This window comes from Natrix helvetica (assembly GCF_964273705.1).
Source record: "Natrix helvetica genome assembly, chromosome: 6".
NCBI lineage: Eukaryota > Metazoa > Chordata > Lepidosauria > Squamata > Natricidae > Natrix > Natrix helvetica.
The window spans coordinates 52,815,526-52,839,663 of NC_138553.1; the positions used below are offsets into that span (position 1 = coordinate 52,815,526).

Sequence of the window (24,138 nt, forward strand, 5' to 3'; positions counted from 1 at the left end):
GACCAGTTCTCAGGGATAGGCAAATGGACCCTAACCAAGAAGTTCCATTACAGCCCCTAACTGGTATGTACTTGGCAGGAACCTTACAGGTCTGGACTAATGAAAAGAACCTCCGAGCCCATGCCTTTTCTATGAACATAGGAGTGTGTGTAGGGGAAAATGGAGTCTTCTTCTTATGTGAGAAAAGCTTGCTGTTTCCATATGAATAGATCAGGGAAAGTCTGGGGGGTGGTCCAAGAACTACGAGTTTGAGCTTCCTCTATTGGTCAAAAGTACAAGGAACAGATGTGTGGTTCTCTTGGCTATCGGGAACAGGTTGGATCAAGCAAATGCTATTTCTTTTATTATGTGGAATCACAAGTTTAGCCTTCCTCCCTTGCATAATACCCTTGCTTAAACAACTCGTTACAAGGTCTGTAAAGGAAACACAGGGTGAAAAGTAATTAATGTTAATGGAAAGCCTAATTCCACACACCATCAAGGAAGATGAAGTCTCAGATACTAGTTCCTATATTCAAATTGCCCTCTTGGAAGTAGAGAAAGTGATTCCGGAAGATAAGTCCTAAGATGTGTATTGCTTGTACTCTTGCTTTTTCTGATATTCTGTATCCTGCATGCTTATATTGTTAATCTAACAGGCTAGACTCAATTGTGGGCCTTAATAGAGTCTAGAAGGGGGGAAATAAAGTAGAATAAAATATGGATTAAAATATAAGAATGAAGACGTGGCATAAAAGGAACAGTTATAAGCTTGCTTAAAGGGACAGGGAAATGTCATCAGCCTTCAACCACAACATGTTTCAGCAAATGTCCCTATGTCAAAAGTCCAAAACCACAAGGTTCAATTAAAGTTCGTTAATGGCATGTAGTCCATACCTGTAACAAAAGGAGAAGTAAGACTCCCCCCCCATCTCCTTATAAGGCTTTTTCCTCAAGGTAACCAATAAGAAATGAGTTAAGTGTTTCCGTGTTACACTGTCTTTGAGAATGTATAAGAAAGTGTGCATCAATAATAAAGATTGTTCAGAATTTGCAATGTTAGCCATGGGCTAACGTTTCTGAACCTGGCTGCCAAATAAACTTTTCCTGTATCCTGAGAAGTCTAAAGCCTGTCATTTTCTGCAACAATTTCTTCCAACATGAAGATGGGGAGATTGATGCATACAGTATTTTTAGGTCCTATAAATAGCAGTCACATGTTGTTTTTTTGGGTTAATAAAATGGTTCAGATGCAAGCAAACCTGTTTAGCAGAATGCAATGCTATTGCTCCTTTTCCCCCTTCTCTTTAACAAAGAAGGACAGCAACTGTAACCACTTCAGCAGCATTTCTCATAGTCTTGCCATCTAAAGTCAGATTACAACTAGCCAGCAGTTTTTAGGGTGATACTCCCAAGCCACCTGCAGCAATAAACTCTTAGAGCAGTAAATTACACTCTTGATTATAAGCAACCCTTTTAACGGTTTGGGATTAAGCAATTAACTGCAAGAAAACTCGTGAACGATGCCTGGGATCAACACCACTCCTATATCCACCAAACGAGAGGAAGACGCCCACCTGGATGAGAAGCGCCCATCATCCCGGGAAAAAAGCAAGACCTCAGGTCAGTGTCTGGGTGCCTTTCTCCCTAACCGATAGGGCGGATGCGGCGGCTATAGATGCCTGGAATCCCTCCTACCCATTTCGGGCAAATGTATCCCGCCCAAAGCACTTAGGACGGTACTCCTGGAGGAGGCGGGGAGGAAGCAGCCGCGAGTAAAAGCGGTCGAGCGAGCGACGAAGCGCTCCCCGGACTTAAAACAAACGAAATCACAAATTCGGAACATCATGGCCACGCGCGGATGGCAACGGGGCTCGCCAGATGCAGTTGTCAGTGAATCGTTTTACTGGTTCTGCTGAGCCCCTACGTAAGTTGATGTTGAGAAGGGGGAGGAGGGAATGCTGATCGCGGTGCCGCCGCATGAAATTGCTGACCATTCATTCATTCGCCGACCATTCATTCATTCATAGCGCTCTCTGCCACACTTTTTCTAGAAGGATTCTAATGTAGTCGTAGACTCTTACATCAGCGTGTGGTGACAACTGAGAAAATATTTACATACGTTCCGGTTCAGCACATCCGATAAAACCCAGCCTAATAGGAGCTCCCGGCGCCTGAGCGTGGTATCTTACAGAGCCGCAAGAAAAAAAAAGCGCAAGGCGGAGACGCAGCCGAGGGATCGCGGTTTGGATTCTTGGCTGAAAGGCGTCGCTCGCCTTTACAGGTAGACTGGGTGGGCCTCTTCCCCACCTCGCTCTAGACACGAGTCTAGACACAAGAAAGCTTGTGGGGTATCGGGTCAGATGGCTTGAAAGGCGGCTTAGTGTGCTGGGCCTTTTTTCTCCAGCTGCCTAGCAGGCGGACGTCAGAAAAGCAAAACTGGCGGCGATGCTTTGCCACGGGTAACCTTGCTTAGAGGAGGCAAAGTCGCGTGGCGGGCGAGGAATAGTCACGCTCCCAATGCGCAAGTTGGCCTCGTCTCCCCCGAGTACTGAGGGTGGTGGTTTTACTAGATGTTCAGACGGGAGAACCACGTTTTTGTTTTTATTTTTCCCTTGCTTCCTCCATTATTTAAAAGAAAAAGGCGCGGAACAGCATTGTGGGTGATTAAGGAATCATTTCTGTTGGAGAGATAAAGATATCGTATACAAAAATTCGTGACAGGTAATTAATATGAATAGTTTAGACTAGGACTCGAGCGGTGCTTCTGTGCAGAGCTTTTAATATATCTTGGAAAATAATTGAAACTCCCAGCTTTACAGCGTTTGGAGGCGGGGAAAAGAGAATGATGAAATTCTTTGTCCCCATTTTACAAAAGATTTCTACTTGAAATGCCTCTGTCCTTTTGCGAACTGTCTCCTTTTTTAAAAAAAATTGTGTCTTACTGTATTTTGGGCGCCTTTTAATGAAGTTAGTGCGACCTTTAATTAAAAGAAAAAGAAACAATCTATTGACTAAAATGAATGCATTTTGAATGTGAATTTCTTTATTCATTTAAGCTTTGTTCTAACTTTGGCCACATCCATTCCCGTTGAAAGGAAGCATGATCTGCTGAAATCCGAATTTTGTTTTTTAAATCATTAAACCCAATGCATTTTTGTCTTTTTTAAAGCCCTGCTGATAGTTTGTTGTCTATTGAAATATAACTGATGCATTACAGATTCTGTAAAGTTTTTTCCAATTTAGGTATAGGTTAATAGAAATAATTGATATTTATTTCTTGTTCTTTTCCCTCAAGTTACTTCACAGGGAGTTGTGGTATGCTAGGAATGCAGGCCTAGCCCCAGCATGCATAAAAGCATATTTTCTTATCTTTGTTTCAGAAAGAATTCATTCTTTTATTTCATGGTTTTTACAGACAGCTGTATTTCAGAACATTTGTTTCATTTGTGTGCAAAGCAGAATTAGAACCAGTTGGTTTCATTTATTGCCATCAGATTACAAGGAAAAAGGAAATTGCACATGAACATTATTAATAGCACAATCATTATGACCTTTATATCTAATGTATATATAGATCATTTAATCAGACCAGATATTATTAGATTTTCTTCTGCCTCATTTTGTGTTATTTCTATTTTTTTCATGTTTACGCTTACTCTCTTGTTTTGCCATTGCCTTTCATTGGATTGAAATGTAAATTACCTTTGTGGATGGTAATTACATTTTGGTTTTTGATAAAGTGTTTTTGAAATACAGGAATATTTTGAACCTCAACTAGTTTGCTTGTTGAAGTTATTTTTAATGCACATGCTGTGTATGTATGCATAAAAATGGACATTCAGCCAAAACTGAATGATCATAATTAGATCATTATGTAAAAATGTTAAAAGCATTTTCATCTGCTTAAGGTAATGCCATAAGGAATGTGTACAATTTACTAATTGTCTTGGCAAGTGTGGGCACCTGGTTGATTTTTTTTTAAAAAAAGCCAGAGCAGATCTGGATTAGTTCCAGGAAATGTTTGATTCAAAGATTAGTGTTGGATCTGGGCAACGAGAGACAGACTGCGGACACGAAGTGACTTAACAGCTCTTTATTAGTAGTAGTAGTGATCCAGCTTGCTCTGTGGTCGGAGGGTTCCCCTTTTATAGGGATCAGGTACGCCCCTCGACCAATCAGAACGATACCTGTTTCCTGCTGTAGCAGCGGACCAGAGGGAAGACTTGCCTCGATATATGCTAATATCTAACACCCCTCCCCTCCTAGACGGAACGTTGCGGTAGGTAACATAGTCTTTTAGGTATGTTGGGGGTTGCCTTACTCGGGAGGAACGTCGTGGTTCTGGTTGGTCAGAAATGGTTTCCGGATCGGATGCTTTTCCCGTTCCACGTTCGGGAGGTTTCGTGCCCTCGTTTCTAGGGCGTTCCGGAGACTGCTCGGTTGCGTTGCCTGGGGGTTGCTCTGCTTCGTGCGTGCTTTCTTGTTCCGAGCTTGGTTCGCAGGTGTCGTAGTTTTCTATGATGGGGCTCTCGCGTGGCTGACTTTCTGTAGGCAGGAAAATCTCGTCTTCGTTTCGAAGGTCTGAGTGTGCTAGACGACCCCGAAGTTGATCGATGTGCCTTTTCCAGTTCCGCCCATCTTCCAGTTCCAGCAGATACGATCGTGGACCCGTGATGCCAATGACCTTTGCCGGCATCCACAATGTTCCCCCTGCATAGTTGTGGGCGTATACTGAATCCCCTATGCTAAAAGACCGAATTTTGCTTGTGGAGTCTGGGGGAGCTGTGGCAGAGTAATTTGGGTGAAGACGGTCCAAGTGAGACCGTAGACGGCGGCCCATGAGTAGTTCAGCGGGGCTCCTACCCGTCGTTGCACTTGGGGTGATATGCTGAATTAAAAGGTAATGATCAATGCCTGTTTGCCAATCACCTGGACCCATCCTAGCGAGGGCCTCTTTTGCGAATCGTACCATTCTCTCCGCTTGTCCATTTGATGCCGGATGGAATGGCACGACGAGGGCGTGCCGAATTCCCTGACCTGCTAGATATGTCTCAAATTGCATGGCCGTGAACTGGGGCCCGTTATCGGAGACCAGGAGGTCGGGCAGGCCATGGGTGGCGAAAAGTCGCCGTAGAACCTTAATGACTGCCTCTGCCGTGGTTGAAGTCATTAGGACTACTTCTAGCCATTTTAAGTATGCATCCACAACTATAAGGAAAGTCTGACCTTGGAATGGCCCTGCGAAGTCGATGTGTATTCGCGACCAGGGTGCTTTAGGTTTCTCCCATTCTGTGGCGGGCGCTTCCGGGGGTGCTGGTCTCGATTCCTGGCATGGGTCGCAAGTGGCCACCCACTCCTCTATTTCTTTGTCCATGTTTGGCCACCAAACATAACTTCTTGCTAACGCCTTCATCCTAACAATCCCCGGATGACCCACATGTAAAGCATCTAATACATTTCTACGTAAAGCATACGGAATAACAACTCGATCCCCCCACAATAAACAACCTTGCAACACTGAGAGTTCGTCCCATTTTGACCAAAACGCTTTGAATTCCGGGCCCACGTTTCCCTTCGGCCACCCCCTCCAAACCCAAGTTTGAACTTGCTTTATTAAATTGTCTTTAGAGGAGAACCTTGCAACGTCGTATGAAGAAACCGGTCCAGAGTCCAAACAGTCAATGAGCAATACCGGTACTTCTGGAGTGGGGTCTGGCAGAATGTCAGGTAATGGGCAACGGCTGAGTGCGTCTGCGTGTCCGAGAGTGGAGCCCGGTCGATGAATCAATTTGTATGAGTACGCAGCCAGGAAAACAGTCCACCTGGTCATGCATGGAGAAAGGGAGACCGGAGTGGGGCGGTTTCCCGCCAAAAGTCCCAACAACGGTTTGTGATCTGTAATTAGTTCAAAATCGCGGCCGTAGAGGTATTCGTGGAAACGTTTTACTCCAGCTACAGCAGCCAGCGCTTCCCTGTCCATTTGGCTGTAATTCCTTTCGGCCGATGAAAGAGTCCTGGAGTAGAAGGCGATGGGCGCTTCTTTTCCGTCGGGCATCCTGTGGCTGAGGACTGCTCCAACTCCAAAGGGTGATGTGTCGCAGGTCAATACCAGCGGTAGGGTCTGGCTGTATTGGACAAGCAGTGAGTCAGTGGTGAGCAGGCGCTTTACCCCGGCGAAAGCTGCAGCTTCGGATCGTCCCCATTTCCATGGTGCGTTCCTCTGGAGTAGACGGTGTAGTGGCTCAGCAACGGTCGCCTTCTGCCTCAGAAAAACGCTGTAGAAGTTAAGTAGTCCAAGGAAGGCCTGCAACTCGGTCTGATTTCGTGGTGTGGGGGCGTCCTGGATCGCCTTAATTTTCTTTGAAGTGGGGTGTATTCCCTGACCATCGATTCTATAACCCAGGAATTCTACGCTAGGCACGTTAATTTGGCATTTTCCCTTTTTGAGGCGGAGACCCTTTTCTCTGATTCTGGCCAAAACAGTTCTGACTCTTTTATTTAATTGCTCCTCGTTTGCAGCGGACACCAAGATGTCGTCAAAATAGGGGACGACTCCCGGTATCCCTTGCAAAAGTCGTTCCATGACGCTCTGGAACAGTCCTGGGGCAATACTCACACCGAATTGTAGCCGGTTGCATTTGAATGCTCCTCTATGCGTCACTATAGTTTGGGCCTCCGCTGTGGCGCTATCAACTGGCAGTTGCTGGTAAGCTTGTGCCATGTCTAATTTAGCAAATACCTTTCCTGGCCCCAACGAGTGCAATAAGTGCTGTACTACAGGCACAGGATATGCGCTCTGTTGTAGCGCGACATTAATTGTGCATTTATAGTCCGCGCAGATGCGGACTGATCCGTCTGGTTTGACTGGGGTCACGATGGGTGTTTCCCAGCGCGCGTGATCCACCGGCTCAAGGATTCCTTGCTCCACTAACTTATCTATTTCTTTATCTATTTTTGGGCGGAGTGCAAAAGGCACTCTTCTCGGTTTAAGTCGGATTGGCGCCACTTTGGGGTCTAAATTGAATGATATTGGTTTACCCACATACTTACCAAGACCGGGGCTGAACACATCCTCGAACTCCTTAAAAATCTGTTCAGCGCTGCTGTTTCTCACGGCGTTGATTCCGGTGACTTCTAACCCCAGGGCTTCAAACCAATCAAGCCCCAGAAGGTTCTGTAATGGCGCGCTGGCGATGGTCACGGGCAGCTGGGCTTCGATGTCCTTGAAACGGATTTGGAATGTGCCTTGGCCCACGATGGGGACTTGGTTCCCCTGGTAGTCTCGTAGCAGGACGTCTGGAGCGCGTAGTTGGCTCTTTCTGAGGCTAGGGATAGCCTGTTTCATGGATGCCCATGAAATAATCGTCAGGGTCGATCCTGTGTCAACTTCTAGCTCGCAAGGTGAGCCCTCCAAGAGGACTGTGACTTTCAGCCTTTTCGGCCGCTTAGGGCGGACCTGATGTATTGTGGTGAGATACGTTCGCAACTCCTCTCTCTGGGTCAACTCTATCTCATCGTCTACATCCTGAAAATACTCTCGTTGAGCGTCTTGATAGAACGCTCTTTCAGCTCTTTGTGTGTATTCTCTCTGGGGATACGCTTGCTCAGCTCCTTGTGAGTAATCTCTCTGGGGATACGCTCGTTCAGCTCTTTGGAAATTTTCTCTCTGGATAAACACTTGTGGATTTCTCTCTGGGCGCCCTTTTTGATTTCGCCAAGCCCCTGGGTTGGGCTTCTGTTGGCGGTACATGGGTGGCTACCGTGAGGCAGGGACTCCGCTCCGGCACACTCGTGCGATGTGCCCAAGTTTGTTGCAGTGCGAACAAACAACATTCCTGAACCTACAAGTAGACCTGGGGTGATTCCCTCCGCAGCTTGCGCAGGGCGGCAAACGGAATCCGGGTCTCCCCCCAGGCCTCAAATGACTGCTCTGCATCAGGTGACTGTCCTCGAACTCGGGATTCTCGTAGTCGGGGCTTGTGTCCTCGTAGTGTACTCTGGTTTGCCTTGGTGCTGGCTGATTTACGTTGGCCCCTCGTTGTATGGTCACCGATGATTTCTCTGCTGACTCTGACGCTCTTGCTTCGTTTAGCGCTATCTGTAGGGTTAAATTTGGGTTTGCCAACAGCTTCTTTTGTAGTGAAATGTCTCTTAACCCACAGATGAGCTGCGCTAAGATGTGCTCGTCCAGATCCCTGAACTCGCAGTGAGTTGCTGCTTTTCGTAGGGCTGCAACATATTGATTGATGGATTCTCCCACCTTCTGGTTCCTCGTGTTGAATTCCTTGCGGCAGACATGGCCGGAAGGTTTTGGCGCGTAATGAGTTTGCAGGGCCTGTTGCAACGCCGTCCACGATACTGCCTGTATTGGAGTAGGCGCGGTGAGGTCTCTTGCCGTGTTGAAAACTTCTTTTCCGCAGTAGCCGAGGAAGATGTTTTTCTTCCTGGCGTCGGTGATCCCCGTGTATTCGTTCGCTTCGAGGAAACACTCGAAACGAATCATGAAGGCTTCCCATTCGTCGTTCGCTGGGTCGAATGGAGCGGGGGGAGCGTGCATCGCCATCTTCTTTGCTTGAATTTGCCGCGCTGCGGTGACCTGAGATGGCTGCCAGAATTTCTGCCGAATTCCTGGGCTGGATCAAATCCGGAGATTCTGGAGGTAGCGTTCTTCGTCCTATCTGTCTCTCAATCCCATCCTCGTCGCCAATGTTGGATCTGGGCAACGAGAGACAGACTGCGGACACGAAGTGACTTAACAGCTCTTTATTAGTAGTAGTAGTGATCCAGCTTGCTCTGTGGTCAGAGGGTTCCCCTTTTATAGGGATCGGGTACGCCCCTCGACCAATCAGAACGATACCTGTTTCCCGCTGTAGCAGCGGACCAGAGGGAAGACTTGCCTCGATATATGCTAATATCTAACAATTAGACTAAGAAGCTGGAAGAAAAAATACCCGTAAGGCAGTGAGAAACCACTTTCATAGCTTATGTTGCCTGTAAAGTAATATGGAGATGTAGTGTTGGAAGAAATGTCCATCTGGGACATTCTTCCAAGTGGGGAGAAAAACACTGGAAACATGGAGGCTATTTGAAAAGATAGCTTAATGGTGGATAGGACCACATGGTTTGAGGTCCTAGGCAAAATGAGCACATGGGTGTGTGTGAGAGAGAGATTTATACTCTCTCTAGGGCCCCGTTTTGGAGCTTCCTGTTCCTGTGTAAGAAATGTATTTTGATTGGTTCTCAGACTCCCATGGGGCCATAGAGGGGTAACTTTGTAGGTTGTTTTGAGTCCCAGGCTTGGTTGAATCTTGCTGAGTGATGCAATCTCCCCAGGTGCCATGTGGTGAGGTGGGTAGAGGGGTAATCCTGTTATGTCTTGAGGGTGAAGGTCTTTATGTTGTAGATAAGTTGGCCCAGCCTTTTGTCTTGTAGATAGGATGGCCCAGTCTTTCTGGGGCTATTAATAAAGGTGGGGGTTGCTTTCCAAGAACATGTATCTCCTTTTCTCATGAAGGGAGGTATAATATTCAGCCTTTTTAATATTTCCTAGAACATTTCATTCTTCTAGGAGAAGGGTGGGTGCTAACTTTATGCAGTAAGCATTAAGAATCAAATTCAAATTTACAGAAGACTTTACTTTTATTTTTTTTATGAAAAAAATATTTTTAATTTTCAAAACAAACACAACACATCCTTCTTTACATACTGTAGAGAGTGTATCAGTTGGTTACAAAAAGGCTTATGTGCATCTCTTCCACAGTCAACAAACATAATTCATATTAACTCAAGTATTTTAACTCAGATATTTATAGATTTTACCATCATCATACCTCCATTTTCATTTGACTATAATTGTTTAAACATCCTTCATCATAAAATATACCAAGATTTAATACATAACCACATACTGGCATTTCATTTACTATTTCTAAAATCCTCCACTAACACTGAATCCTTATGTCCTATTCTAGCTAAACATTCATAATATTTAACAACAAAGTTTTCTAATCCTTCTTTCCAAATCATTATTTGCAATTTACATCCAATTTCCTTATGTTGTACCCATACCTATATATATGTTGTTATCATTATCCCTCCTTTATTTAACTATATCCTGTATCATAACATTTCCCCCCTAGTATTCAAGACTTAAGTGTATCTAACGTAGTTCTTTTTAATTAACCTTTATATATAATCCAAAAGGATTTCTAATCTTCCTTTCACGGTTACCATTCAATATTCATATCCCATTATTGCTTATCATAACACTACACATTGTATACATTATTATCATTATCAATTATTTATTTAACTATATCTATTGTCACTAAATTTCACTAAGTTTAACTAGTTTTAAATTATACTCTTCCATCTATCAACCTGTATCTTTCCAGTAACAAAACATATCTTCTGCCATTTGTGGTGTCAGTCCTCTAATCATCTCCTTAATCAACTTTGTATGGACTCCTCTTAGCAACTCCTTGCTTATAAAATCTCTCATGTAATTTCGATGCCCTTCTTCTGTTTCCTTAATCAGCTTATCTTTGATTGTCGGTAGGGTTATCAATGATATTACTAATAAAATTTCTCTTTAAATCCATAAATTCTTTTGTTTTTTCTTCTTCTGTATCTTGCCATCTCGGGTAGATTTCCCTTCCATTTAATTCCTCCTTCAGTATTCCACTCTTTCCATTTTCAGAAACAAACCAATCACCATAAATATCAGCAATTTTAATTTCTTTATATTCATTTTCGTCTTCGATTTTTGGGATTTTAATCGCCACTTTTTCCATTTGATGAACATCTTCAACTTCTTCATCATATTTTGCTGTTAGATGCACTAAGTCTTCTTCTTTATCCTCTCACGTGTATTTGATAATTTCTGTATCTCTGAGAATATCTTTAGCAACTTAAAACTTCTTTCTGCTGTTGAAATTGTGCCATTATCTCCAACTAACAATCACTGCTGCTCTAGCTTAGAAGGTTTTAACAAGAGTAAGAATAGATTCACAATAACATTTCGTTTTCACCTTTCTCTGGTTATAAATGTACTTTAAAAGAATATCTATGGGCTTTTCTTCTTATCAGTCTCTATAAAGAAGCAGTGAGACCTTGGTGTGCCAAGCAGGATAATCGGTGAAAAAAAATAAAAGTGTTTCGTTTCCAATACACAAACCTCCAGTCTCTGAATAGCAGTGTTATTGTTGCAATGTTGCAATTTTCTTTGTTTCTTTTTGTATCTTTTTTGTATTTCAAGTTTAAAAAAACTCTGATTCTTAAATGAGTTAGAAAAATACCCACAGTAATGAAAGAGGAGAATTTTAGTCCATAGGTTAAAAGAAAAAAAAATAGAAGAAAACTTAATCCATTCGTTTTAAAAGGCTTGCATAAATTCTATCTGTGAAGATAGCATTTAAAAAGTAAGATAACCCACTGTCCAAAACCATTCCAAATTTAATTCTGCCGCTTATTTCTTTTGTTCTCCAATTAATTTATTTTAAGTTTTTTATAGGCAGTCACTTTTAAAATGGTAAAAATTCCTCACCAGCTGGAAACACTTTCTCTTTATGTATCCTTCCATTTTGGAGCCGCCCCAACTTCATTAGCCTAATGGCTGGACTTTTTGTCACCGGCTTGAAGAACTTATCTTGGATCAATCAGGGACTTTGCAATGTCCCTGAGATCAGCAAGACGTATTCTTCCTGTTCACCGTCTCTGCTGGACAGTTTGGGTCCGTTTGGACCACCCAGCAGCAAAAGTATCGACTGCGATCTTAGAGAATTGAAATCGCACATCATCTCATTGAGACTTCGGCTCCTCCTCCAAGACTTTACCTTTTATTATATTGTAACATGGGAATCCTCAAATTTACTTATTTTTAAGTGAAAACAGTTTCAGATCAGATTCAATAATGTTTAAGGTGTCATCGTCTCAGACTTCTTTCCCACCAAGTAAGGTATATTAATAACACTAGTCCATTTTATCTGGTTATTGTAAAGATTTTCGGGGAAAGTATATGTGACTTTACAATTGAAAATGATTCCAATTGGAAAATGGAATATTTGCGTTGGAGATAGAAATTCAATGCTGGTCCTCCCCATCTGCCAATCTTTTCTGCTTTGAAGCCCAACTTTTCACTTCTGTTGACAAATACAGGCTTGAAACTGGCCAGAAGGATAGCAAGAGTATTTCTTCTCCACTTTTTGTTAAATTGTTTAATCATCTATCTTTATTGTTTTCCAGTGGACTCGAGGGAGGGGTTATGCTCGGGTTTTGTCACAGCCTGATTGGTCCATAGACTGAGGGAAAACTTCTTAAATACTGCTCTTTTCCCATTGGCTCCCAGTTTCCTCTAAGTCTTTTGGTCCAAGCACTGCTTTGGCTCTTAGGTAGGAAAATTCCAAATATTAAATAATTTATCTATGAAATTCGATTGATTGGATATTCCAAATTCTAAATTATATCAGCTGCGATCCAAGGGTCAGTCCTTTCTGCCCCGCACGGACTGGGAGAGCCCCGTGGGGCATTCTCCTCCCTCTCCGCGGGCCAGGAGCCCTGCTCATACCGCCGGGCCAGCGGGGATAACAGGCTTCGAGAAGCAGCCTTGGGAGCTTGCCGAGCCTCGCTGAAGCCGCTATGGAAGGGAGAAGGCTTGCCAGCGTGAAGGAAGCACGTGAAAGTAAAAACGGCTCCGCTTTGCCGCCGGCTTCAGCTGCTGCCTTATACGGTGCCGCCCAGCTAAAAGGGGCTGTGGCGTACAAAAGACAAGCCGCGGCGCCTTAATTTTTCAAGTCGCAGCCACGGGCAGCTTGGAGGAGCGCAGAAGAGCCGTGGCGCGCTATTCAAGCAGCGGACACCCTGGGAAGGCACGATCGGACCCTACTGTCCCCCAACCTAGGGACCCCAACATGGCTATGCTTTCTAATACAGCAACAAACAAGGAAGAGATCCCTGGTCCCCCTCTGTTCTTGGAAGTAGTAAAAAATCAGTGGGCCCGCCCTTCCAATTTTTCCAACCCGGGCAGCAATGATCACCGTTTCTACAATGTAGAACAGGCATTTGCTCAGGCCCTGCAATTACCAGCTGTTGATACCCCAATAGCAGCACTGGTGGCCTCCTCCCCGGTGATTTCCGGGGATGCTGCTGATAAGATGAAGCCGGAGGACAAACGGGCGGAACTTACCTTGCGTAAGAACTTTAATGCCTCCGCCTGGGCAGTCAAATCAGCGGCGCCAGCCTCTTATTTAAACCGAACGACAGTTATGTGGCTCCGCCAGCTCCAGGATCGCATCCCAATCCAGGATGAGCGCCTCCATCAGGACATAACAAAGATCATAGCCGCCTCTCAATTTTCGGCTGACGCTATTCTGGACGCAGTAAAATTTGCCTCCAGTGCCCTGGCCACTTCAGTCACTTCATGTCGCTTGCTGTGGCTCCGCAGTTGGCAGATGGATAATAAAGCCAAGTGGAACTTGGCGGCGGCTCCCTACACAGGCCCCAACCTTTTTGGGGAGGCCCTAGATCACATTTTGATCAAAAATAAGGATAAAAAGAAGGTACTCCCATCCACGACCAAAAAGTTGGAATCCCATCCTAATCCATACCACCGCAGGCCCTCCTATACAGCCCCCGAACATGATCACCAACAGAGATACAACTCCTTTAGGTCTGACAAGCAATTTCCACGCCCGTCCTATCAGGACCGTTATAGGTATCAGGGGGGGGCTGCCCTTTCTGCAGGGGGAAATTACTCAAATCCGGGTCTTCCCATAGGCGTCTGTCTAGCCTTCTACGCAAATCAGTGGGACAAGATCTCCACAGACGCCTGGGTCAGAACCACCATTTGACACGGCCTCAGGTTAGAATTCCTCTCCACTCCCCCAAAGCTCTTCAGAAAGTTCCCTCCCTCTCGGGATCTGGAGCGCCGCCGCCTGATGGATGTTGCAATAAAACATCTTCTCGAGATCCGGGTGGTAGAAGCAGTTCCTCTTACGGAATGAGGCCTGGGCCACTACTCCAACCAGTTCGTGGTCCTGAAGAGCTCGGGGGGCTGGAGGGCAATTCTGGACCTCAAACGCCTGAACCAATTCCTAGTCTACAGCACTTGGCATCCCTGATGTTGGATCACATATCGGGGGAATCCAACCATTAGGCGGACTGGCTGAGTCGGGTGACTCTCGACAATGGCGAGTTGCAACTGCTTCCAGAGTTATTCCAAAAGATATGCCTGAGATTCGGCACCCCGCAAGTGGACCTGTTTGCCTTTCCATCCAACACGCAGCTCCCGAGATTCTTTTCCCGATTCCAGACCCAGGCCGCGGAGGAAACGGACTCCCTCAGGAGCAACTGGCCTCCAGGACTCCTTTATGCCTTCCCTCCCATTCCCCTTATCAGGAAGGTAGTGACAGAGAGGGCTCACATCATCATCCTGGCCCCCTATTGGCCCAGGAGACCATGGTTTGCGGACCTGGTACAGCTTTCCGTTTCCCAACCATGGAGGATTCCTTGGGGGGGAGATCATCTTGTGCCAGGGGGTCCTGATCCACCCGGAACCACAGTAGCTCCACTTGACCACCTGGCACTTGAGTGGCGCCTCCTGAGGAAGGCCGATCTATCTTCCAAAGTCATAGAAACCATTCAGGCCGCTAGGCAGCTGTCGACCACGCGTATCTATAATTCAACCTGGTCGGCGTTTGTCAGGTGGTGTGTCCCTCTAGGTCTCAGCCCCACTAGGGCCACAGTAGCCAACATTCTGGAATTTCTACAGAAAGGCCTAGATGATGGCCTGTCTCACAACACCCTTTGGCGCCAAGTGGCCGCCTTGTCCACTGTCCTGGGGAGGTAGGGTTCCCATCCCCTCTCCCATTTTCCCCTGATCAAGCAATTTCTAAAGGGGCAGCAAACCTCAGACACCCTCCTATTCATAGGTTCCCAACCTGGGATCTTCCCCTGGTCCTCAAGGCCCTAACGGGGGCTCCGTTTGAACCCCTTCAAACAGTACACCTTCGATTACTGTCTTTCAAGGTGGCGTTCCTGGTGGCAATTACGTCAGCCAGACGTATCTCAGAACTGGCTGCTCTGTCGTCAAGGGACGATCTCTGCCATTTTCACGAGGATAGGGTGGTCCTTCGCCTAGACCCCGCCTTTCTTCCTAAAGTAAACACCCCATTCCACAGGGCACATGAAATCATTTTACCTAATTTTTGTCCGGCCCCGTCACATGACAGAGTGTGTCTCTGGCATCGTTTGGACGTTCGCTGTGCTTTGCGCATCTACCTCAAGAGGACGGAGGGGGTGCGCAGATCAGAGGCCCTTTTTGTTTCCTTCCAACTGGGATCTCTAGGGGCCAGGGTGTCCTCGGCCACAATCAGTAGGTGGCTTCGGCAGGCCATAGCGACGGCCTATGAGGCGTCTGATCAGGTTCCTCCAGTAGGCATCACGGCCCATTCGACTCGAAGCGCCGCTACCACTGCGGCATGGGCCACCATTCGAGGACATCTGCCAGGCGGCAGCTTGGTCATCTCCGACCCCTTTCATCCGGCACTACCTCTGCGGAAGCATCTTTTGGGCATAGGGTTTTGCAGAGCGTGGTGGCTGACTCTTCCCCTAGGCCTAGTTTTCCCTCCCTGGGACTAAGTTTGGTTATGTCCCGAGCGTAACCCCTCCCTCGAGTCCACTGGAAAAAGAACGTTGATCTTACCTGAACGTGTCTTTTCAGTGGACGAGAGGGAGGAGTTACAACCCGCCCTAGTCAGTTTAAGGTAGGGCCAAAGTGGAGGGCCGGGGGGTTCCTAGGTCTTCTTGTGTTTTCTTGCAGGCGCAGTCCTTGACATTGAGGAAACTGGGAGCCAATGGGAAAGGAACAGTGTTAAATAATTAAGTTCCCCGTTAGAAGAACGAGTATGCAGAGAAGCGTAATGAGAGTGACATGGAATAACACGCACAAACCAGCATACAGAGACACTGAATAGTATAAAAATATAGTAGTTTACTATGTAGAAATATAGAGGTATTCAGAGTCCGGTTAACAGTCCACGTCATACACGGTTCAGTATTCAGTTATCAAAATAGTCAGTCTAACACAAAAAATATAGCTAACTGTTGCAAACCACAATACCTCAGTATACACCGATCAGCTTCTAACAAAACAGAGAGCTATCAACCGTTCTTGCTCTCTCTTATAGCTGCTTGAGGTAACAAAACAATTATATCTCTTAAGCATTTAAAGTAACAGTAACATTTGTAACAATCATAGCTTATATACATTGCCAAGCCAAGCTTAACTTAACTTTATTGGATTTTTAAACCGCCCCTCTCTCAAAAGAGACTCGGGGCGGTGTACAGTCATATTAAAATAGTTAAACAGTAAATATACATGTTATAAGTATAAAATAAATAAATTAAATTAAACATAGGACTGGAGGAGGTAGTAGAAGTTCCCTGTACGATTTAGTTAAGTTAGAATAAAATTTTTAAAAATTTAAAAAGTTAAAAACATTAACCTTAAAAGCTATCCCAAATAAAATATCTGCCAGGAGGTAAGAGTAGAACTATAAGTGGGCCAGGCCGGCTAACCGGAACAGGTGAGTCTTAAGTTTTTGTCGAAAGGAGCGGAAGTCGGTAGTAGTTCTAATATCGGGGGGGAGGTCATTCCAGAGGGTTGGGCCCATCACAGAGAAGGCTCTACTCCTAGGCGCTGCCCGTTGGCATTGCTTGGTGGATGGCACCCGGAGGAGTCCCTCCCTGTGTGAGCGAATTGGTCGCAGGGATGTATGTGGTAGAATGCAATCCTGCAGGTAACTAGGCCCTGTGCCATGGAGCGCTTTGAAGATGGTAATCAACACCTTGAAACGCACCCGAAAAACCACAGGCAGCCAGTGCAGCTCGCGCAGGAAAGGTGTTATGTGGGAGTACCTAGTACTCCCCATGATGGCCCGCGCGGCCGCATTCTGAACTAGCTGTAGTCTTCGGGTACATCTCAAGGGGAGCCCCATGTAGAGAGCGTTGCAGTAGTCCAGACGAGATGTCACCAGCGCATGAGTGACTGTGCGTAAGGCATCCCGGTCCAATAGGGGGCGCAATTGGCGCACCAGGCGAACCTGGTGGAATGCCCCCCTTGCCACGGCTGCCACATGGTCATCCATCAACAGCCGGGCATCTAGGAGGACGCCCAAATTGCGCGCCCGTTCCACAGGGGGCAGTTGTTCGCCCCCTATGGCCAGTGATGGAATCAACTGGTTGAACCGAGGCGCCGGTAGCCACAGCCACTCAGTCTTGGAGGGGTTAAGCTTGAGTCTGTTGTTCCCCATCCAGACCCGGACGGCTTCCAAACACCGGGACATCACTTCGACAGCCTCGTTGGGGTGGTTTGGGGTGGAAATGTACAGCTGAGTGTCATCAGCATACAGATGGTATCCAACCCCAAAACCACGGATGATCTCACCCAGCGGCTTCACGTATGTGTTGAACAGAAGGGGTGAGAGGACCGACCCCTGCGGCACCCCACAAGTGAGTGACCTCAGGGTCGACATCTGCCCCCCTGCCAACACACATTGCGTCCGGTCAGAGAGGTAGGAGCCGAACCACCGCAAAATGGTGTCCCCAACTCCCATCCCCTCCAGCCGGCGCAATAGGATACCATGGTCGATGGTATCAAAAGCCGCTGACAGATCTAATAGGACCAGGATAGAGGAACAACCCCTATCCCTGGCCCTCCAGAGATCATCGACGAACGCGACCAAGGCCGTCTCCGTGCTATGACCGGGTCGGAAACCGGACTGGCACGGGTCTAGATAATCGGTTTCTTCCAGGTGTCGCGGAAACTGCTGTGCCACCACATTCTCTACAACCTTCGCTAAGAAGGGAAGGTTGGAGACAGGACGATAATTAGCTAGTTCCGTCAGGTCCAGGGAAGGCCTCTTGAGTAAGGGCCTCACCACCGCCTCTTTCAAGGCGGCCGGTAGGGACCCCTCACCCAATGAGGCGTTCACTAGGCCCAGGAGCCAGCCTCGTGTCACTTCCCAGGATGCCAGTACCAGCCAGGAGGGGCACGGGTCCAATAAACATGTAGTGGGTCGCAGCTGTCCACGCAACCTGTCCAAATCCTCGGGGGCAACAGAATCAAACTCCTCCCAGAATGGTCTCTCAAGACTCGCTGTTGATGACTCCTCTGGTCCACTGAAGGGGGCCCATCCACTCCGGATCTGAGCGATTTTATCCTGCAGATATTCTCCAAACTCCTCTGCTCTGCCCTGTAAAGGCGCTTCCTGCGGCCTCTGTAATAAGAGGGAGTGGGTTACCCGAAACAGGGCAGCAGGACGGTTATCGGCGGACGCAATAAGAGCGGCACAGTGTCTACGTTTGGCCGCTCTTAATGCCACAAGGTAAGTCCATGAATAGGCTCTTACCTGTGTTCGATCAGATTTGGAGCGCGAGGACCTCCACCTGCTCTCTAGGTGTCTCCTATGGCGTTTCATCACCCTCAGGTCCTCGGTGAACCAAGGAGCCAGTGTGGTTCGTTGCCATAGGAGAGGCCGCAAAGGCGCAACCCGGTCCAAGGCCCCGGCAGCCGCCCTATTCCAGGCGGTCACTAGGTCCTCCGACCGAGAGCGGGTCAGGTCTACAGGAAGTGGCCCAAGCTCCGTCTGGAATCTATCCGGTTCCATCAGGCGCCTGGGGCGGTACCAGCTTGGACAGTCTGGTTCCGCCCCCCCCCCCCCCCCCCGCAGTGGGGGGTTGCGCCAGGGAAGTCGAGCCGGAGAGATGAGTGATCTGACCATGACAGGGGGGTAATAACTACATCCCCTAATCCCAGATCACTCGTCCACTGTTCAGATACAAAAACAAGGTCCAGCGTGTGACCACCCTCGTGTGTGGGGCCCTGAATTAATTGGGTCAGGTCCATGGCTGTCATGGAAGCCATGAACTCCCGAGCCACCTCGGATGCTTCCCCCGTCGACAGCAGGTTGAAATCCCCCATAACCATAAGTTTGGGGGTCTCAACTGCCGTTTCTGAGATCAGCTCGAGGAGCTTGGGCAGGGCTGCTGATGCATAGCGAGGAGCCAAGTATACAATCAGCAGACCCCACTGCCTCCCTGGGCCCCATTTCACACCAAGGGACTCACACCCGGATATCTGAGGTACAGTGAACTCTCTTGGCTCCAGACCTTCCCGTATAACTACCGCCACCCCACCACCGTTACCCAGGGCCCGGGGCTGATGGAATGCACGGAAACCCGGTGGGCACATCTCCACAAGGGGCAAGCCACCCTCGTGGCCCAACCAGGTCTCCGTTATCCCTGCAAGGTCCAGCTCCCCCTCTGAGATCAACTCATTGATGAGGGGGGCCTTGTTGATCACGGACCTTGAATTGCAAAGCATCAGCCTCAGCCCCTGGCTCTGTAGTTGCTGGCCACCTAGGCTGCGGGGGTTGGTACAGATGACCGGGCGTGTCCAACAGCCACGGTCTCCCAACCGACTACAAGATCTTCTTCTGTCCTCGCACCCACCCCTCCCTACGACCGTTGTAATAGGGCAACCCTCTGTTGAAGTGTCATTCTCCCTCCCCCCCCTACTACACTCACTTCCCTCCTGGACTCACCTGTTCGCCTGGCACTGGTCCCTCTCCTGGCCTGATCAGCCCACCCCCCCACCCTGGAACCCCCTAAAAAGGATAAAAAACATTTCATTAAAAAACCCCTAAGTTTGCGCTTCCTCCACCTCTCTGGGTTCACAAACCCGTCATCAAGGTGGGCCCCGGAGGGGGCAAAGGGCCATACCTGCGAGAGGGGGGACTCCTGCAGCAGGAGCAAGTCCGACCTCGAGTACGTAATGGTAAAAAGCTATGACAAAGTCAGGGTGCTGTTGATGTTAAAATCAGTAAGCCAGGATCTAATGGGAGGAAAGCAATGTCCACGATCACAACTAGGTGGGAAGATCTTATGTTGGTCAGGTGATCGGTTGGTAGATGGATAATAAATAAATAGATGGAGGCCTGGGTGCGGTCCATTGTGGGCGGAAGAGGGCAGATAGTTTGTAGTAGCTAGTTGTTATAAAATAGCAGATGGTGAGGGTGAGAGGGTGAGAGGTAGTAGGGGTAGCCCGGCAGGTGAAACGCCATAAGTCATAAATAGCAGGAAGTCAACAGGATACCAGATGTTAAACGGGCAGATTATAGTCATCAAGGGGCACCTGGGCACAAGCCATGGCAGGTAGTTTGCAAGAGGACAATAGATCTTAGTCTGCCAGGTGGAGGGGGCAATAAATCTTAGTCTGCCAGGTGGGGGGGGGCTCCTGCCTGTCTCCAGGACAAGCCCTGCTCTGTCCCTAGTGCCACTAGTGCCACAGTTCTTCCCCTTTCTGCCTGGCTCCAGCACACAGCACAGCTTCCAGCAGCTAGTCCTGGCCTCAACCTGCCTCCCCTCCTGGTCCGGACGCCGTTCCAGCCGACTCACGGCCCTCTCGAAGGCCTTCCGTCGGCATCCTGCATCACGGGCCTCCCTCCGTCCTCGCGCTGCCCTCCGATGGCTCTCACCACTCCAGTAAGCATCCCGGGACATTTCTGCTGCCGCAGGGGGGCTTTTTTGTGCTTTTAGCATCTCGTTTAGTGGCGGCGTCTCGTTCTTCCTCTCGTTCTTCCTCTACCAGTGCCCCCACCGCCGCCGCCACCGTCAGCTCCGTTACCGCCATCGCCGCCGCCGCCGCCATAATCAGTCTCCAATTCCAACTGCAATCCCCATGTCAGCCAGTGCTTTCTTGATCTCCCTCTGGCTATTCGCCACCCTGACAGACCAAATTAGGTCTCAAAGAAAGCCAGGGTGGTCGTTGAGGCTCAATCCCGGTCCAAAAGGTGGAAAAAGGGCCGGCAGCAACCCCTTCTTTGTCAAGGAGCTCCGTAGCATTTTCGGAGCTCAGAAGTCAGCCGCCATTCCCCGGAAGCTCCTCCAAGCCTAGTGTTACATCCCTAACAAGCAGTATTTAAGAAGTTTTCCCTCAGTCTATGGACCAATCAGGCTGTGACAAAACCCGAGCGTAACCCCTCCCTCTCGTCCACTGAAAAGACACATTCAGGTAAGACCAACGTTCTTTTTCTGACATTGAAAACTGATCTTGACTGGGAATCTATCACCACAATGTTAAAAGATGGCTATAACAAATTAGGAGGAGGAGGAGCTTCCGGGAGGGAATGGCGGCTCGCCTCTAAGCTCCGCAGGACCGCGGGGGCTTTTTGAGGAGTAGGGATGCTGCCGACCCTGTTTTCACCTCGAGGGTCGAGGGAGTCTGTTGGCGACCACCCCAGGCGTTGTCCTGGATCCAGGTTGGCGCATCGGGGGGGTCGGATAGCCGGATGGGAGTAGGAGAATGGCCGGCTGGAGCTGGCGTTTGGCGGTTGGAGCGTTTGGAGCGTTTTTGAACGGCTTCGCGTGAGGTGGTGGGGGACAGAGGACGGCGCGAAATGGAGGAATGGCGGGGGAATAACAGCGTTGGGACGACCCTGATAACCCGAGCGGCCCTAAGGCGACGGCGTGGAGGCAGCAGTGACGGAGGCGGTTGGAGATGCCGAGCACCGAACTCCTTAGTCGCCATAATTGCCAGACCAGCGGAGGCGGGCGCGCAAAAGGGAGTATGAGGCCCGAGGCGCAGAATGGCGCCGGAAGACCCTAGGAAGATTGTGGAGAAGATTGAGATAATCCTACGGACCTTGGAACACAGCTTTGGGTCTGATCTGTGCTTTGCTATTTTGACAACTTACCCCTTGCCTCTTCCACTGGTTTACTCCGAGCCATTAACCAGACCATCCTGACTCTGGGCTCACTTCTACCGCCTACCATAAATTACACCTTAGCGCCATCTACAGACCAGCTGGCAATCCAACACCCCATCCTTTCCATCAGGGATGGTCAACTTCCCCCCTTTTGTAGGAAATCCGGCTTTATAAAACATCAGAAGAAACAACTACAGAAAACAACCACAGCACCTGAAAACACATGCGGCCTTGTGTATAACAAGAGAATATTTATTCGAGGTTAGATCTACTGCGGCTGCGAGAGTCCCCCCTTTCGCAGATATGGCCCTCTGCCCTTTTGAGGGCCCACCTTAATGACGGGTTTGTTAACCCAGAGAGGTGGAGGAAACGGAAGCTCATGGGTTTTTTAATCAAAAGCTTTTTAATAGTTTTAAGGGGTTCCAAGGGGGAGGGGAGGGTTGAACCGACCAGGAATGGGATTAGTGCCAGGCGAACAGGTGTGGTCAAGAGGGGAGTGAGCGGAGCGAGGGAGAGGGGGGGAAATAACATTCCTACAGAGGGCTGTGTTATACCAACGGTCGTAGGGAGGGGTAGGTGCAAGGACAGACATAATACCTGCAGTCGGTTGGGAGACCGTGGTTGTTGGACACGCCCGGTCATTTGTACCAACCCCCGCATACTAGGTGGCCAGGATCGACAGAGCCCGGGCCTAAGGCTGATGCTGTGTAATGCGAGGTCTGTTGTTAATAAGGCCCCCCTCATAAAAGACCTGATTTCTGAGGGGGAGCCTGACCTCGCAGGAATAACGGAGACCTGGTTGGACCACGAGGGTGGCTTGCCCCTCGTGGAAATGTGCCCACCAGGCTACCGTGTATTCCACCAGCCACGGGCCCAGGGGAGGGGTGGTGGGGTAGCGGTGATCATACGGGAGAGTCTGGAACCGAGAGAACTCACTGTGCCACAGACATCCGGGTGTGAGTCTCTGAGTGTGAGGTGGGGCCCAGGGAGACAGTTGGGCCTGCTGATTGTATACTTGGCTCCTCGCTATACATCAGCGGCCCTGCCCGAACTCCTCGAGCTGATCACAGAGATGGCAGTTGAGACCCCCAGACTGTTAGTTATGGGGGATTTCAACTTGCCGTCAATGGGAGAAGCTGCCGAGGCGGTTCGGGAGTTCATGGCTTCCATGACAGCCATGGACCTGACTCAAGTAATTCAGGGCCCCACACACGAGGGAGGTCACACACTGGATCTTGTTTTTGTCTCTGGCCAGTGGGCGAGTGATTTGGGAATAGGGAATTTAGCCATCACACCCCTTTCATGGTCAGATCACTCACTTCTCCGGCTTGACTTCCCTGGTACTACCCCCCACCGCAGGGAGGCGGAACCAAAATGTCCGAGATGGTTCCGCCCCAGGTGCCTGATGGAACCAGAAAGGTTCCAGACGGAGCTTGGGCCACTTCCTGTCGACCTGACCCGCTCCCGGATGGAGGACCTGGTGGCCGCATGGAATAGTGCGGCTGCCGGGGCCCTAGACCGGGTTGCGCCTTTGTGGCCTCTCCTACGGCAAAGAACCACCCTGGCCCCTTGGTTTACCGAGGAGCTGAGGGTGATGAAACGCCATAAGAGATGCCTAGAGAGCAGATGGAGATCTTCTCGTTCCGAATCTGACCGAACACAGGTAAGAGCCTACTTAAGGACATACCTTGTGGCATTGAGGGTGGGCAAATGTCGATATTGTGCCACTCTCATTGCATCCGCAGATAACCGCCCTGCCGCCCTGTTTCGGGTGACCCGCTCTCTTCTATCACAGAGGCCGCGGGAAGCCCCTCTGCAGGGCAGGGCAGAGGAATTTGGGGAATATCTGCAGGATAAAATCGCTCAGATCCGGAGGGAATGGATCTCCCTCAGTATTCCAGGGGAGACGTCCGAGGCCAGTCTTGAGAGACCATTCTGGGAGGAGTTTGACTCTGTTGCCCCCGATGATTTGGACAGGTTGCGTGGGCGACTGCGAGCCACCACATGTTTATTGGACCCATGTCCCTCCTGGCTTGTACTGGCATCCTGGGAGGTCACACGAGGCTGGCTCTTGGGAATGGTGAATGCTTCGTTGAGTGAGGGGTTCCTACCAGCCGCCTTGAAAGAGGCGGTTGTGAGGCCCTTACTCAAGAAGCCTTCGCTGGACCCAACTGAGCTAGCTAATTATCGTCCGGTCTCCAACCTTCCCTTTCTAGCGAAGGTTGTAGAGAGTGTGGTAGGTACGCAGTTCCCATGCCACCTGGAGGAAAATGACTATCTAGACCCGCGCCAGTCCGGTTTCCGACCTGGGCACAGCACGGAGACGGCCTTGGTCGCGTTGGTTGATGATCTCTGGAGAGCCAAGGATAGGGGTTGTTCCTCTATCCTGGTT

The 24,138-nt window shown here is 48.8% G+C and overlaps 1 protein-coding gene across 4 annotated transcripts in view; it reads left to right on the forward strand.

Moving 5' to 3' along the window:
- The first annotated feature begins 1,482 nt into the window (after positions 1-1,482).
- The window catches only part of SLC38A1 (solute carrier family 38 member 1), a 161,757-nt gene continuing 139,101 nt past the window's right edge, over positions 1,483-24,138 (forward strand). Inside the window, exon 1 of one of the 4 annotated variants that reach the window (XM_081958400.1) lies at positions 1,483-1,602. The gene's annotated coding sequence lies outside the window, so the exon portion shown is untranslated. Of the gene's footprint in view, positions 1,603-1,761; positions 1,907-1,983; positions 2,264-2,387; positions 2,704-24,138 lie in introns of those variants that run through there. The other 3 variants (XM_081958402.1, XM_081958399.1, XM_081958401.1) reach the window with 3 other exon arrangements.